Source organism: Macrobrachium rosenbergii, chromosome 9 (assembly GCF_040412425.1).
Source record: "Macrobrachium rosenbergii isolate ZJJX-2024 chromosome 9, ASM4041242v1, whole genome shotgun sequence".
Lineage (NCBI taxonomy): Eukaryota > Metazoa > Arthropoda > Malacostraca > Decapoda > Palaemonidae > Macrobrachium > Macrobrachium rosenbergii.
In genome coordinates, this window is record NC_089749.1 from 50,227,751 (window position 1) to 50,244,562 (window position 16,812).

A 16,812-nucleotide genomic window follows, 5' to 3' on the forward strand; every position below is an offset into this window, starting at 1 on the left:
AAGTATTTATTCATGAAAAATTATATGAAAATACAGTAATTAGTGAATATTTCTGTGCGAAAATACCGCGAATCAAGTAATTTTCCGCGAATGATGGCTAGATATGTTCCACAGAGAAACCCGCGAATGCGTGAGTCCGCGAACGTTGACAACGCGAATACGGGGTGTTCACTGTACCTGTACAATCCACCCAAGAGCTCACAAAGTCAATGGCTTAGTCCATCCCTTGCATTCTGGAAGTGTCTGTCAGTCTGAAGATGTGGTCTCATAGACCACTCTGTCTTTCTACTTTTCTGGTCTTGGCCCATATTCCTTGAACATTTTTTCCTTGGTCCTGTGTTGGCTGCTCAAGAGGACAGGTTGCATCTCACCTAAGGTGTTGGTTCTGGAAGTGAGAAGGATCCCAAGAGTGACTGGCCTCTCCTCCTCCTCCTTCCTCGTCCTCCTACTTCTCCTCCTTCGGGATGAGAATAGGACTTGAACCGACACTTGCTGGATCTGGTGTCTGATGTGGTAAGACTACACATCGAGCACCCGTTCTTTTTTTCTTAGAGAATCATAGAAGCAATTCTGCTCCTTCCTCTAGCAAGGGGAGGAAGGAGACTCTGGCAATAAGGAAAACCCTATTTCAGGTTTTCCTCTCTGCCTCCAACTCTCAGATTCTTCCCAGCCTGTTTTGTATGAGCTACGTTTCCTCACTTATGTGAAAAGGTCCAGATATATGACATTTGATCTTGCAGTTCCTACACTCCGAACAATATGTCAGAGGCACGGCATCTCTCCTCACTCTTTTTGACCAGAGGAGTGCAGCCCAGGTGCAGACTCAGTCAGTTCAAGAGACTCACCAGATTCCTCCTAAATCCAGTGAGTCCTCCTAATGTAAAGGATCACGTTTTGTATATTGGTCGGAATGAATGTAGTTTTTTTAAAGTAAATTGTATTTTTCCTAATTATACACAAATTTGATGTCCTTACATTACGTTTTTATGCTCACTCTCATGCCACCCTCAATCTGAAACCTGAGCTGGGTATTCCCGCCTACTTGACGGTAGTTACTGCCTAACCACCTTGTTCAAGAGTTTAACGGCTGTGTCTAGCTTCGCCGTAAGTAATTCCTAATGTAAAGGACCTCAGGTTTGTATAGTTAGAAAAATACAATTTACTTTTTAAAAACTGTGACATCTTCAGGCACATTAAATACTTCTGAATGCCATTAGAGTCTATTTTTGTATCATTTAACAATATGGGAAAATTTTAAAGATACGTATGAACTACAGTGGGAAGCCTGATCTCTTTTTGAGAAACAATAAAGATGCCTTTTAGTGCCACAGGTATTGAAAGTATTCCTCATAATTGTAATATAAAGGGAGCACTTTGTGACAAATTCCCTAGAAATTTAGATTTGTTCCTACATGATATACAAACTATCGGTCCTTTACATTAGGAAAATGCCTACAGCGCAGCTGAAATATCCTTGAACTTTCAAAACAAGGTGGTCAGGCAGTTAACTACCATACGTGTAGACGGAGTCCCAACTGCCCAGATGTAAATATTCCACTTTATATAAGTAACTTACCTTGTGCATCATTTAAGGCGAGTTTCTAACTCAATGGCAGCTTCAATTGAAATTTATGGTAGTGATAGTCTGTTGTCGTGTAGGTGATTAATCCCGCCCACCTCAGGTGTGAGAGAGAGAGAGAAACAACTAAGCCAAGAGCTTCATTTTTATTTCTGCCGGCTTAACAGCAACAAGGTGTTAAGAAAGCAGCTCAATTTTGGTTTTCGGCTGGAGATTCTTACCTTTTGGTGATGTATTTTTGGCTCGGCAGCCTTCGGATTTGTATTGTTTAACTGACATACAGGCGGTCCCCGGTTTACGACGGGGGTTCCGTTCTTGCGCTGCGTCGTAACCCGAAAATCGTCGTAAACCGGAAAATCGTCGAAAATCGTCAAAAATCATAAGAAAACCTTTTACTTTTAACGCTCTGCGCATTGAAAACGACGTAAACTGCATTATTATTGAGTTTTACATAAAAACCTTCAAATTATGATTATTCTGCTGTTTGGGGCCAAATTTTTCCGTCGGATCGGCGTACGACGCCGCCAGAACTCCCGAACATGCCGTGGGTTGTGAAATAATTTCTACGAATATATTTGAAAAGCGTCTTAACCTCGGAACGTCGTAAGCCGGAACCGTCGTAAACCGGGGACTGCCTGTATATTGTTTTTTTTCTGATTTTGACTTTTGCTCTCTTAGTAGGTTTACTTATTTTTTAACTCTGTTAGCTAGTAAGTATATCAGACTCTACCGCATCAAGTATTAGGTATTGCAGCAGAGGCTGCAATACTCGCATGACCAAGGCATGTTACGATTCACATACTTTATGCATGACATGCAGAGGACAAATTTGTTCAATTGGCTTGACTTAGAGGGAACAAAGGTGAAAGGAACAGAAGGAATGGGGAGACTTGACCTTCCCACCTATCCAATAAAAGGATTGTAAGAGAAAAGCAGCTGCTAGAGCTGAGGTTAAATTAGCAACTCTTAAATGTGACTCAGAATCTAGTGAGGTTAATGTTCCTTCTCTCCTCTTCTCCTGGGTGATTCTCCTGCACCACCTATCTCCACTCCTGTTCCTTGCTCGCGACCCGGATCACGCCAGTCTCAAATCAAAATTTTATAGGAAGTTTGATTTTCTTGCAAATACAGTGGCACAGTTGGGTGATTCGATGCGTGTCCTTGTGGACAAATTCAGTGCAAAGTGTCCTAGTGATGTGTTTGTGGAGGAGGTGGCTACCCATCCCACCGACTCTCTTAGGCAAAGGTCACTGCCATACTCCCCCAGCCCTGGGAGGAGACATACTGGCAGCACAAGGGAGTGTAGGTGGGGTCTGCCCACGGTAGTGCCCCCAGTCTCCGCCCAATCCTTGGTATCGACAAAGGCAGCCACTGGAAAGGCATGCCTAGTATGCGCTCATCTTTTGTCTAGTTTGGGGATTCTAGCCCTTCACGGGCACCAGTGGAGATTCTGACAAAATCTCAGCTGTTGAAAAGGTGCGGTGCCTCTCAGGGACCAGTCCCCAGTTGTACAAGAGGTTTAGGAACGATCTTGTAGCCTCGCTGCAGCTGTCATGCACCAGATGGGACAGTCCTGAATGCTTTTCTCAACCATCGCCAGTACCCAGCAAACGCCAGTTCTTCAGCCAATTGGGAACTTCTCTCGTGATAGTTCATGTATTACCTTCGAGCACCCATCTTTGGACCAAGGACCCTTTGGCAGCCAGAGTGCTCATTGGCAGCTGAGTGCCCACGACAGCTGAGTGCCCACATGACTGCTGCTCACTAGCAGCTGAGCGCCCAGAAGAGAAGAAGCGCCCAGTAGCGCACACACATCGCTTGGCACCCGAAAACCCTTCGGTGCCAACTCACACTCCCACTATTGAGCACCTGGATTGTTTGGCGCCCGCTCCTGTTTTGCTGACTTCTTCATCAAAACGCCTGTTTTCTTCGCCTCCTCCTTTGGCTTCTGCATCGTCAACTCCCAGTTTGGACCCTTCCTTGGCACTGCTGCAGAATTAGACTATTTTGGGTATTATTAACCCTTAAACGCCGAGCCTCTATTTACAAAAACGTCTCCTGTATGCCGGCGGCGTTCGGGAGTTAGCGCCGAAGCAGAAAAAAAGTTTTTTTCAAAAAATCACAGCACTCTTAGTTTTTAAGATTAAGAGTTCATTTTTGGCTCCTTTTTTTGTCATTGCCTGAAGTTTAGTATGCAACCATCAGAAATGAAAAAAAATATCATTATCATATAAATATTGAAATATATGACTGCAAGAAAAAATTGTCATATATAATTTTATACAAATCGCCGCTTGTGAGCAAAACGGTTAAAGCTAACGGATTATTTTTTTTCTTTTTGTATTGTATACTAAATTGCGATGATTTTGGTATATAACAAATTGTAAAATGATCAAAGCAACAGAGAAAATATTATCACAATATGATGCATGAACTGCAACGCCGCTGGACGAAAAATGTTTTTTCAAAAATTCACCATAACCGAAATATTGTGCTAGAGACTTCCCGTTTGTTGGAAAAATGATGCTAATTGATTGAATATTACTAGACTGGAAGTGTTTTAGCTTACAATTGCAGTTTTCGACCATTTCGGTCGAGTTAAAGTTGACCGAAGGTCGAATTTTTTCTATTTATCGTAATTTATATGAAAATATTTCAAAACTGATAAAAGCTACAACCATGAGTTATTTTCTGTTGTATTGTACATGAAATTGCACACATTTTCATATATAAAAGTTTATGTAACGACTAATATAAAACGGTGCAAACATTACGACAACGTGACGAAAGAATTTCTGAGATGTTCGGCCGAGTTACCGCGTGGACGTAAGGAAAATGTTTTTTTCAAAAATTCACCATAAATCGAAATATTGTGCTAGAGACTTCCAATTTATTGCAAAATAAAGGTAAATGATTGAATATTACTAGAATGTAAGAGTTTTAGCTTACAATTGCGTTTTTCGACCATTTCGGTCGAGTTAAAGTTGACCAAAGGTTGAAATTTTGGCAGTTATCATGATTTATGTGAAAATATTTCAAAAGTGATAAAAGCTACAACCATGAATTATTTTCTGTTGTATTCTACATGAAATTGCGCACATTTTCATATATAAAAGTTTATGTAACGACTAATGTAAAACGATGCAAACATTACGACAACATGACGAAAGAATTTCTGAGATGTTCGGCCGAGTTATCACACAGAGACGTAAGAAAGTTTTTTTTTTTTCAGAAATTCACCATAAGTCGAAATATTGTGCTAGAGACTTCCAGTTTGTTGCAAAATGAAGGTACATGATTGAATATTACTAGAATGTAAGAGTTTAGCTTATAATTGGCGTTTTTACCATTTCTCTTGGTCGAAATAAAAGGACTGGCTATGGAAATTTTGGCAGTTATCGTGATTTATATGAAAAAAAATATTTCCAAACTGATAAAAGCTACAACCATGAGTTATTTTCTATGCTGTATTCTACATGAAATTGCGCATATTTCCATGTATAAATCTTTTATGTAACGACTAATATAAAACCGCGGCAAACATTACGACAACGCATTTAACGAATTTCTATCGACGTATGAAAAAGTTTTTTTCAAAATTCATCATAAATCGAAATATTGTGCTAGAGACTTCCAATTTGTTGCAAAATGAAGGTAAATGATTGAATATTACTAGAATGTAAGAGTTTTAGCTTACAATTGCGTTTTTTGACCATTTTGGTCGAGTCAAAGTTGACCGAAGGTTGAAATTTTGGCAGTTATCGTGGTTTATATGAAAATATTTCCAAACTGATAAAAGCTACAACCATGGGTTGTATTTTGATGTATTTGACGAATGCGCACATTTTCATATAAACTTACGAATGTTAATATAAAAACAGTGCAAAATTACTTATTAAAAGGACTAAAGAATTTCTGAAATTTTCGCCGAAAGTTATCACAATGGACGAAGGAAAAGTTTTTTCAAAAAATTCACCATAAATTGAAATATTGTGCTAGAGACTTCCAATTTGTTGCAAAAATGAAGTTGCAAATGATTGAATATTACTAGAATGTAAGAGTTTTAGCTTACAATTGCGTTTTTTTACCATTTCGGTCGAGTCAAAGTTGACCGAAGGTTGAAATTTTGGCAGTTATCGAGATTTATATGAAAATTTTGTTCATGTCACTTACCTGACAGATATATATACAGTATAGCTGTATTCTAAGGATCGACAGAAATTCAAAACTTACGGCACACGAAAGGCGGGCTATAGTTAGTACCTATTCTCGCTGCTGAGGCGGTATCAGGAACCATTCCCATTTCTATTCAGATTTTTCTGGTCGCCGGCATAACACTGTTGTCATTACCTCCGCTGATTTCGAAACTTTTCCACCGAGCATTCTGATTGTCTTTTTGGTTTTTGGACTTTGGATTTGTGGATAGGCATACGCTCTGTGGACTGATTTGATTTTGGTTTTGGCTTTGAATACATGTTCATTGGTTCTAGTTCTGCTAGTTTCAGGTGTGTGTTGAAGGGAGTGTAAGGTGAGGCTACCGAAGCTGGTAGACCTCACACAGTATGTGCCGAGATGAGGGCATAGTCTGTCTTGCTGGATGATCGCTGCAAGGAGTGTGAGTCGCGTTTGATTCTGATTGAAGGCTTACCATCTTCACGCACGCAGTTAGAGCCTGACCGTGTTAGGAGGTCCTCCTCCAGGAGTGTGTCAGCTGGTGGGAGTCAGGGTATTAATGTATCTCCTGTTAATCCTACTAATGCTTCACCTTTCCCTGTAGAGTCGCCTTCGAACCCTGTGATTGCGTCTGCGGAAGGTAATGCCCTTGCGCAGATTTTGAGCCCATTCGCATTCTCGGAGTCTAAGGTGTTGGCTATTGAAAATGCAGTGATCCCCCTAGTGTTGTGGAGGGGGCATCAGATCGGCCCTATAATGCCTCTAGGCCTGGACCTCTGCCGAACTCCCAGGACTTAGGGAATGGGCATGTCGAAAGCCACAAGAGGGTTACGGGGACCCCCCACCGATCTGGCGCCCTTCGCAGGCCTTATTGACGCTTTCCCAGGCTGCCAAGGATCATGCCACAAGACGGGTCCTTAAAGACCAAGCCGTCCCCAAGGCGCCCCCCTCTCCACGCAAGGGGTCAGCCAGTTGACTCCGTCTGCTCAGGAGGAGCTTCGCAGAGAGGACGCGCTCCTTCTCGTGCTCAGAGTCTTCACCTGACTGCTGCAACGACTTGCCGCGCAGAAGAGGACCAGGACTTTCTTTCTGAGGAGGACGTTTTGAACGCCCCAGCCGCTCCTCAAGAAGAGAGCTGTCGCGTCTATGGTAGAAGGAGTGGTGACGCCTCCTTCCCCTCTCTTTCCTTCATAAAGAGCAGCCCTTCTCCTGAGAAATTCCTCAAGCATCTTCCAGGATATGCAGCGCAGTTAGCCCTTCTCGCTGCTAAGGAGTCGGAGCCCTCGAGGGCGCTCGTAGAAGGGATTTGACGCCAGTTAAGAGATCTAAGAGGTCTCCTCCTGCTCTTCGCTCGCCTCTCTCCTGGGCGGGTTCTCGTAGGCCGCCTCATCGCTCGTCAGATCATCGGGCTTTCCTTGCCCTCGTCGTGCGACGCCTCAGGCCGCTGTTCCCGACTTCGGCTGGCTGGATTAGACGCCTCTGCAGCTCTGCAGCTACTAGTAAGAGTTCGCGCGAGACGCTTCTTTTCTGACACTCCTCTTGCTTCATCGCGCTATTCGCAGACGTTCAGCAGGACGCTCACCAGACGCTTCTCTCTTCCCGCTTCAGACTCTCGCACGATGCTGTTCACTGTACGCTCGTCAGGAAGCTCGCCAGACTCTCGCTCAGACGTCGGCAGCTTGGAGAGGCAGGACGGGTCGCCAGACGCTGCGCGGGTTGCTCCAGAGTTTTCTTCGCTTCTTCCCACAAGAAGAGGTCTTGGCCGAATCGACCCAGCGTCTTAGTCTCCTCAAGTCCCGAAGACCTCCTGTCACTCCCGGCCGAAGAGGAGGCTTGTCTCAGGAGTCGGACTCTGCAGAGCAGGAGCAGCCCCTCGGTCATCATCTTTTCTCCTTTTGACTACCAGGTTTTGCCAATATGCTGAAGGAGCTATTTCAGATAAATTTCAGCCTTTCTGCCCCACTCCTTTCCCCTTCGCAAAGTTAGCTTCTTCGAAGGTGAGTGAAATTGTCTGGCTTCTGCAAATGAAGACTTCTTGCTACTAGAAAGCATTCAAGAAAGTCAACTTTGGGATGGGAAGATAGGAAGTCTCAAGGGAAATCTTCCTTCGCCTACCCTCGCCTAGATTGTGCGGGATAGCTGAATTTGGTATGAGACGGAGAGTGAAATTGACCAAGGGTCCTCTCTCAAGGCGACTTTGTGAGTCTCGTTGATGCTTCGAGGAGGTCTCTCCTTTCTTCGGCGAAAGTGTCCTGGACGCTTTCTGAGACTGACCACCATCTGAAAGGCCTTTTCAGGACTATGGAGGTCTTTAACTTTCTGGATTGGTGCTTGGGGGCCTTGGATTTGAGGACTCGTAGTCCAGATTCTATCTCTCTGGGGGAGCTGTCCAGTGTGCTGTCTTGCATGGACAAGGCCGTCAGAGATGGTGCGGATGAACTGGTTTCTGTATTTGGTACAACCTCCTGAAGAAGAGGGCTTGCAATGCAATTTGCAGCAAAGTCGTTTCTCCCTGTTCAGAGGGCTGAATTGCTTTTCGCCCCTCTGTCTAGCCATCTCTTCCCCCAGCCGCTAGTCAAGGATCTCGCCTCCAGCCTTAAGGAGAAGGCTACTCAGGACCTCCTTGCACAGTCTTCCAGACGTCCTAGTGTCCCATCCACGTCATCGCAGGACCAACCCCAAGAGACAGAAGCCCTTCGCGGGGAAATCTTCCTCCCAGATCCTTTCTGCAGGAAGAGGCCTCTCCAGAGGCGGAGCCCTCTAACCAAAGGCAAGAAGTGACTTTCTAAACCCCAGACACTCCAGTAGAAGCCAGGCTTCCTGTTTTGGAAGCCTGAGAGTAAGAGGGGCGGATTCCCTGGTCCTCAATGTAATCAAGAAAGGTTACAGGATCCCGCTCTAAAACCCCTGTCCTCAACTCCCAGAGATCTGTCGCCCTTTACTGTCTGAGAAGCAATGATCCTTTAGATCTGAAGAAATGATCGAGAAGAGAGCCATAGAGCGAGTCCTGGATTTGGAGTCTCCAGGTTTCTACAATCGTCTCTTCCTGGTTCCAAATGAAGTCGGGGGGGTGGAGACTCAGTCCTGGACGCGTCAGCAGACAGAAATAATTTTGTCATCAAAGAAAATCACAATGGAGACGCCCCGTCTGTTATTATCACGCGCTGCGACCAGGCGATTGATGGCCCTCTGGATCTCCAGGACGCGACATTTTCATGTCCCATTCATCCTCGGTCGAGAAAGTATTTGAGGTTTGTCCTGGGGGACGAAAGTGTTTGACCAGGAGCTTTGCTCGACTGAGTACAGCTCCTATGGTGTTCACAGTCCTGATGAGGAACGTTGCCCGGTGGCTTCATCTTGCGGGCATAAGGATCTCGCTCTATCTGGATGACTGGCTCATTCGAGCCTCATCGAAAGAAAGGTGTCTGGAGGACTTACATTCAACTTTGGAGCTGACGAAGTCCCTGGGACTTTTGCAATTTAGAGAGTAACACATCTGATCCTCTCAACCATTCTCATCTGGGGATTCAGATGGATTCAGTGGTTTTTCGAGCCTTTCCATCCCAGGACGTCAGCACTGCTTCAAAAGTTTCCTGGCCTTCCTGGGAAAGAAATGACGCTCGTGAGGAATGGATGAGTCTGCTGGGGACCATTTCATCGCTAGAGTAGTTTGTTTCCCTGGGAGGTTGCAGACCAGGACCCTCCAGTTTTTCCTTTGACACCAAAGACATCAAGGAGGATCTAGAGGAGTCTCTCAGGACTTCTCTGTCAAGGACTATCTTCGTGGTGGCTCTCGATCCTCGTAAAGGGTGAAGTGGGTCTCTCTCTCTCTTCAGAACCCACTATGCTGTTTTCCGGCCCATGCTCTGGACGGGGAGCAACACTGGTGGGGAGGGAATGTCAGCACCTGAAAGGGGAACAGGTGCATGGCACATCAATCTAAAGAACTGGGAGCGATTCTCTTAGCTCTTCTGGGCCTGAAAAACCTGCTGCATGTGATCTGAACAACTGGACAACACCACGGGCACCCTGGCGCATTCTCAAGAAGCAGGAGGTACTCATTCTCGGTCCTGTTCATGATTGCCAAAGAGATCCCGCTGTGGCCCATTCGCCAGGCATAACACCAATGCTTTCGTGAGCAGGGGTCGAGAATGCACGGGCTGCGACCTTCTCAGTCAAGTAGCATCAGCTTCTTCCAACAGAGTGGACTCTAAACGAAGTGTGTCAGGAGCTTGAAGCTTTGGGACGTCCCCTGGTGGACATCTTTGCAACGCCAAGGACCACAAGGCTGCCTCTTACTGCCTCCTGCTCGACCCGGGAGCCCCTAGCAGCAGATGCCTTTCCTGACTGAAGGGCCTGACTCAGATGCCTTCCGTCCAAGAGTCCTGGGAGCCTATCAGGAAGTTTAGGATACCGCAAGAGGAACACACGATCTGCCCTTGCCTTCAGGAGGTGACCACAGAGGTCATGACACTCCTTGGTGGATTTTCCAAGAATCGCTTCTCAGAGAACAGATTTTAAACAACCCCATTCTCGAAAGAGGTACCACAAAAACCTTTCTCCGCTCTGAGTCTGACTGCATTCAGACTATCGAAGTTGCTCAGGAGCGCAGAGGTTTTTCTAAACCAGTGGCTATACATCGCCAACGCCAGGAGAGTCTCCTCCCAGCTATGTACCAGTCAAAGTGGCAGGTCATTTTTGTGAAGTGGTGCAAACTTAAGTGGAATTTCTCTACCACAACCTCTGTGTCCCAGATAGCAGACTTCCTTTATTTGAGGAATGATTTAAAGCTGACAGTCCTACCACTTCACACATAGAAGTAAGGTTGCCAGCTGGCCTTTAGGCATGATTTTGACTACCAGACAAACAAAGACCTTCATGATCTTCTGTTATCTTTTGAGACGTTCAAGTGCAGCCACTCCTAAGTTACCTGCGGAATTTAGATGGTCTAAAATTCCTGATGTCCAGATTGAACCTTGCATTCAAGCCCTTCCGCGACGAACCAAGAAAAAGCTTTCTATTTTCCCTAACTGCTCTGGCTTAATTTGCGAAGAGAGCGAGGAACTCAAGCCATCAGCAAGATTATAGGGTTTTAGAGGCCCTGATGCAGTCTGCCTTCTGAGCCCCATGTTTTTGCCAAGAATGGAACCTGCTTCCCTGGCCCAGGTCCTTCAACAGGCCACGGATCACTGACAAGAACCGAGAGAACCTGTGCCCTGTCATCAGGGCTCTGAATTTTACTTTACAGAGGACCCAGGATTGTAGAGGTCCTTCTAACACCTTATGCTACAAGAGGCCTGATATACCTCTCTTCGGAAGAATGCCCTGATGCTCTTTTTAAGAAAACTAACACAGACGTCATTCCAGTGTGTAGACGAGGATTTGAGGATCTTTGAAGGTCAAGGGCTCACTTAAGTATATCATTGAGCACCAGGCTTCCATAAAACCAGTCTCAATGACATTCTGTGCCACGCTTACGAAGCAATTCTTGTCTTCGCTTCTCATTATCTTAATGGAAGTAAAGACGCCCTATGAGAATTGCTGTGCTAATAGCTCATGCTTCAAGAACACTCCCTGGGGCAAAGCGACTCATCCTCTCCTTTAATTTTGTTTGTGTGTAAGCTTTTTAAATATATTAGTAGTGTTGTTTTATGGTTGCTGTCTCCACCAGTGTACGCCCAGTCCTTAGTTTATGCTATTTATCTATGACTAACTGGGCTTTGGCCAGGGTTGTTTCGCTTGTCGCTGTCTCGCTGGCAAGGTCGGTCTAGTCACATTGTGGTCTCACTGCTGACAGATCATCAGATTTCTCACCAGCTTTGAGAGGTCCTACCGCTATCTTCTAGTAAAGCAGAAGCAGACTTGGTGACAGTAATCACTAAGTCAGCAATGCTAACAGGTAAGGAACCAAGGTAGCCAATCACACATATGTTTGTTTCAAACTCATTCTTACTCTTCCACCCAATGGTGGATCAGCTATATGAGGAGATCTGTCAGGAAGTGCCTGCAGAACAAACGATACTTTAAGACAAAATAAAGCTTGTTCATACTTTTACCCGGCAGATATATATAATCATAGTACCCACCTTCCTCCTCAGGAGACAGTGTAGTTCTGAGACTTGAAAATCTGAATAGAAAATGGAATGGTTCCATACCCGCCCCAGCAGCGGGAATGGGTACTAACCACTCTGACCAATCATGCAGCCGCAGTTCTTGAATTTCTGTCGGGTCTCGAATATGAGTTATAGATGATGGACTGCTGTGGCAGAACAAACTTTATTTTATCATAAAAATGATTGATCAAATCTGATAGTGCTACAACCATGGGTTGTATTTTTGTTGTGTTTATACAAATTAAAAGATTTTCACACAAACTACTTAATGGCTAATATAAACAGTGCAAAATTTTACCAAAACACAACATCGACTACAATTTCTGAAATTTTTCGGCCGAAAGTTACCAGCGGACGTAAGGAAAAATTTTTTTTCAAAAATTCACCATAAATAGAAATATTGTGCTAGAGACCTCCAATTTGTTGCAAAATGAAGGAAAATGATTGAATATTACTAGAATGTAAGAGTTTTAGCTTACAATTGCATTTTTCGACCATTTCGGTCGAGTCAAAGTTGACCAAAGGTTGAAATTTTTTGTAGTCGATGATGCATCATTCATATCTCAGCACCCAACAGCAGTTTTAGTTGACGTGATGATACAGCATCCCAGTGTTATGCCAAGAAGTCAAGTTCTTCCTCAGTGCCTGAAGACCCTCACTGTCCCCGGTCTCATCAAAAGAGGAAGATTTAGACAGGACCTAATCTCTGCTGCTGAGGCCGCCTACTGAATTACACAAATACTTTCGATTTCTCTGTCCGGCAGTCCTTCTTCTCCAGCTTCCCCATTTATGATGAGTGACCTATCTGGGGATTATTCAGAATTTTCCTAGTGGTTTTATCTTCTTTCGTCTAAGAATACCATGTATAAGTGGATAAATGGTTTTCAGATAGCATGCCAGGCAAGGTATGCTTTAGCATTTCACCTTCCCATCCTCACAGAAGATATGGGTCATATGCAACCATAGAGGCTCCTCCTTGAAGTGGCTGCCTTTCTTGCTTTTTTGAGCAAAGACTATGCAATTCTGCATTGAGCTGACCATTGCTCACAACATGTTCAAAGTGTCTGTAGTTTTAGCTTTATATATGATCTACCACAAACACATGTTACAGGCCCAATTTAAACGTTACCAATAACTTGAAACCTGCATGTTTTTTCTCGCCCGGTTTATAAGTGCCCCACCCACTTTCAGGAAGAAAGATAAATGCAATGTAGCTAAAGAGCTCAGTTCGTTTCCCTGCTGCTGATAACTGATCATTGATTGTTCAGCAGCTTTGCTTTGTTGATCCAGAGAAGTTTCACCAAATGGTGGTTTAAGGTCATCAAAGGATTTGCAAGATTTTTTCATTTGTATCTCCTGAACATTTTTCATAGCTTTGTTTAGTTTGAGTTTAGCCTTTTCAATTCTTTTTTAATTCATTATGGCATTCACAAGTGTGACCAGTAACTGGTATTGTAGCAAAAAGGCTGTAATACTAGGTTGACTCTCTTTAAATATGACGAAAATTCTGTTTTTTTTCATTGCCGTGGACAAGTATGTTCTCGACTCTGACTTGCGAGGCAGAGTTAGGACTAGATCAAGTAAATGAATGTTAATTGATCATTTGGATAAATTAGAAAAAGCTTAGGCTTAGAAAGCACACTAGAGCGATACTGTGAGGTCATGTCCCTACTCCCAAACCGGCTTTTTCTACACCTTTGTCTTGTTCCCCCAACTGCTTCTCTGCCTCCCTACAACTCTGCTTTACCCGGCACCCCTTCTGAACCCAGCAAATACAGCCAGTCTTAGTTTTCCGGATGATAAAAGAAATTGTGATGCTAGTAAGTACTGTTGCTCAGACTGAAAGTCTGTAAAGAGTTCTCGGACAAAGCAAACAGAAGATCATATAAGTGCTAGTTCCTGCTGGGCCTTATTACATTCCTCCCTGACATTTTCCTGATATATTCTCCGATAGTTTCTTCCACCCCCAGACATTTTCCATTCAACATTCCCTAGTATACAGCAAGTTACATCTAATTTAAAATATTTAGAACTGGTCATGCACTTACAGTCATCCTGGATTTCTTCAGTGATATTTACAGTACACACAAACCTTTAGCATCTGGCTGTGTAGAGTGAGTTACTGACAGATGTATAGCCATCATTATTATTGCAAATACTTGTTACACCACTGATAGTTATTAAACCACCAGTAGAATTCATACCAATTCACACTAGCCTCATAGAAATACTGTAATACATATCTTAACCTCTGATTCCAAGCAGTGTAGTCTATGGACTTAACAAAATTATAAGGGAACCCAATGTTATCTACCTTATAGCATTAGGTTTCCATATAATTGTACAGAAATATAAATAGGAAAGATGACCAATAAAATCATGTTGTCGTTACAAGAACGCCACAGTCTGTCAGAATATCTTTTTCTCTTGTTACTTAGGAACACAATTTCAAAATATAAAACTTCCTCAGGACCGAAACTAATTCTTGAATTTTATCTGCATGTTTGGTGAAAATTCTTTTTTCATCCTGTGTGTGAAGACATTTTCACAAGTTTGAAGATAAAATTTCAGTTGACCTCTGTTCTGGTGTTTATAAACATGTGAGCTGCTGTAATACCCCATATATCAGGAAAAGTGAAAGGCATTACCAGACAATATTGTCTAAGCACATCAGTAATTAATGTGGCAAGACCACCTCATTCTATAATCAGGGATCATTCTCAAAGTGAAGGGTACTGTACAGTGAATCAAGCAAAGCAAAATAAAAAGCTACAAGTGATAATGCACTAAGAAATATACACTTGAACATACAAAATGTGAAAGACATAGAGAGGAAGAGTTAGCTTCCACGACTGTTATTGGCTTAAAAGCACAATGTCACTGAATATGTCATGAAAGATCACTATCGCTTTTTATTGGCTAATATGGTTACATCATCAGCTTAATACTGTAGGGTATACGGTGCATGGGGGATGGACAAGCAACCGTGTTTTTTGTAGGTCTTCTGACCATTGGCAGAAAACATATGTCACTGTAATTTTATGCTAACTCGGTAACAAACACCTTTTTCCTTCTTTGTACATACAGTTGTGCTTGATTAGTCTTATTTGCTTGAGCTGTTCTTGAGTGGATTGTTTTTGCAATGATATCTCCTAAGCATGTGGCTTTTACTGCAGTGCCCAAAGTATTGCAGGTCCTGCTTGTGTTGTGCTGTTCATTTTATGTCACCACTTCATCCTAGGAGGGCAAGGAAGGTGTTGACCATTCGACAGAAACTCTACATTTTTGGTAGGATGGAGCTAGGTTGGTCTAGGTAATATATCATGGAGGAGTACAGCACTGCCTGGTCAACCTTGTACGATATCAAGACTCCCCATGACAAGTTGTAGAAGTACGTGACAGACTTTGGTAAGAAGACAGCTATACGAGGACATTGAGGAGTTTACCTTGGTGTAGTTTTGTCAACAAAGGGCTGCTGGCATGAATGAAAACATTGTGTAGCCTGCCACATTGCATGTTATATACAAGAGAAAAAGAAGGGGGTTGATTAAAAACATCTGAAAATAAGGTAGGTAATTGCTTTTGCATCAAGTTTTCAGTTAAAATGTATCTGGATTTCTCCCTTATCCAACATGCCTTTGGCTCTATTAATCCAGAAAATTGACAGATTACTTTATAATATATACAGTATATATATATATAATAGTGTGTATATATATATATATAATTATACAGTAATCCCTCAATTATCCCGAACGCTGCGCGGCCTCAAGAAAATATTAGTAACACTGCTGATGCTCAGAATGACTGGGAAAGAGTTCTGGGGGTTGGGGGAGGCCTCAAGAAGTTTCCATGTTGGGTGGGAGGATCAGATGGCTTGCAAATGGATACTATGAATGTAATACCTGGGATAGCCTAGGTCTATAGTTCAGACATAGCGTTCACATTTCTATCTCATGTATGGTAATACAATACAGTATGGTAACATTTGATAAGGAAGTTGCTGTATAATAATACACTAGTGATCATAAAACCATGGTAGGCTGTGGGTAAACACAGGTAGGCTACCTGCCTACCAACGTGTGCCATTTACAAGAGAAAAAAAATGAAGGGGTTGCACTTCTTTTCTAAGTGCATTTTTACAGTATATTTTGTTACAAATATGGGGAAAAAGGTAGCTAATTGCCTTTTGCATACAAAGTTGTCAGTTTAAAGTGTGGTGGTTGTTGTTTATAAGTATACCGAGTGTTTACAGCTATCTGGTATTGACAAGGTTAAGTGAGGAAGGGTACAGAGCTGCTCTTGAACAGCCCTATATTTTTTTAGAGGCCATTATTCAGATCTCGCCCATATCTGACAGACCCTTGGCTCTATTAATTTGGATAATTGAACTTCTGACGTTTCAACAATTTACACATTCTGGACGAAACTGCTGTCATAAATATCTTAGTATTTCATAAAGTAAGAAACACCACTGTGAATAATAATTATTAGAGATTCAATCAAATGAACCAGGTTGTGGAAATTCTTTTAAAGACATATATGTTAGGTACCTGAACTGTGGCACACAAAGGATAAGGCCAGTTTCTGGTTCAGTTGAAACGGCTTTACTCTCTAAAATTCTAATTTCAAACTTTCTTTTATGGTTAAAGAGTTGAAATTCCACTTTTCTGGAATATTTAGTTGTACTTCTATTATGGCAGTTATATGAATGAATTACATGAAATTTATTGAATCTGACTTCAATTTTCAACTTGCTTCCACATTCCCTTACTCCTTTGACACAATTGCTTTATATATAAACCTTTGTACTTGAAAAGCAGTCTATTCCCTCATATACCTCTGGTATCACTAATTCCTAGGCAAGTTTTTTAGTAGGTGGCTTTTCCTTAATACTTGAAATTTTACCTTAAATTCTAGGCAGTTACTCTTCTAATATAATCTTGA

At 42.8% G+C, this 16,812-nt stretch overlaps 1 protein-coding gene across 1 annotated transcript in view; it reads right to left on the reverse strand.

Moving 5' to 3' along the window:
• The window catches only part of LOC136841781 (mucin-2-like), a 244,327-nt gene that overhangs the window by 57,389 nt on the left and 170,126 nt on the right, over positions 1 to 16,812 (reverse strand). The gene's annotated exons all lie outside the window — the stretch shown is intronic.